The sequence below is a fragment of the Nannospalax galili genome, unplaced genomic scaffold (genome assembly GCF_000622305.1).
Source record: "Nannospalax galili isolate Female #2095 unplaced genomic scaffold, S.galili_v1.0 scaffold96, whole genome shotgun sequence".
Taxonomy (NCBI): domain Eukaryota; kingdom Metazoa; phylum Chordata; class Mammalia; order Rodentia; family Spalacidae; genus Nannospalax; species Nannospalax galili.
In genome coordinates this window covers 331292-332511 of record NW_008342018.1, presented here as the reverse complement: position 1 = coordinate 332511, position 1220 = coordinate 331292, and positions in this window count along the sequence as shown.

Genomic DNA, 1220 nt, shown 5'->3' with positions numbered 1-1220 from the left:
AGGTCGTTTGAGGATCTGTTCCTCAGGGGTCCCATGGGTTTGGGAGGAGCCCCTGGCTCCTTTCTTTTATCAGTTCCATCTATGTGAAGATAAGTCAAGGGTCCTGCTCGACCATTGTTGGCTTCTCTTGGAAGCATGGAGGAAATGATTCCTCCATGTTGACCCTCCTCTTTATAGACTGGACACTGGTTCAAGTCCATCTGGTGGGGTCTCCTTGGCCTCCTTGATCAAGAGGTCAGATGACCCACCACCATTACAGGACATTTTGCGAAATGCTCATGATCCCTGGGAACTAAGAAAATTTTTGTATTAAATAATCCCTTTATCTACACATAAAAATAATCTCTATTAGGAAAACTCTGGAAGAAAAACTGATAATATGCAAATGTCACACATAACTTTTCAATTTGATACTTTAAAAATAACTACCAATTTAAATTAATTACAAAAAAGTAAACATATTTTCGAAGAGGCAGGAGTAAAAAATAATGTTATTTTTAAATAATGGTTTGTCCCATTGTTAGGATAAGAATCTTGTTGCCGAATTCTCCATTCTGGGCCACACTTTGGGGATTCTGTTTTTCTGCCCTTGACTTAGAGATGCTAAGTGAACTAGAAGACCTATCTGGAAGCCAATACAAATGCATCATCTTAGTGAGTCACCGCATTTCCCAAGTGTGGACACTGGTACCATTCTTTCTTTATAATGATCTCCGCCCACATCAACTCTGATTTTTAATGGTTGTGGAGAACTTATCCAAACCATTGAAACATTCAACACTGAAGACCAAGATGCTGGGCACAATAATGACTTATTACACATAATTTATTTCGTATAATACTAGTGATTTATTCAGCCAGACATTCCTGTGTCCTAGCCCGGCAGCTGTAGGAGGGGCACAAATGGTAGTTGCTTTTTCAGCGACTGTCACAAATAAGAGCTTTTAAACATTTTTTTCTTCAAATGTCCTTTTATAATAGACAGTAAAATATCATAAAGAGTGGAAATCAAATTATTTTTTGCTCCTCCCTGTTAGCCCCTTTAAAACAGATGCACAGGTTGTCTTGCTAAGGAATTTCCCAGCAACATACAAATAACTCCATTTTCAAAGTGAAATGAATGTGGACAGTATTCCTATAAACACATGAGCTACTTTTCCAGGTTTGTCCTGTTTTATCTCATCACTCAGTGGTTTGCTTGACATAGCTTGATAATTCTT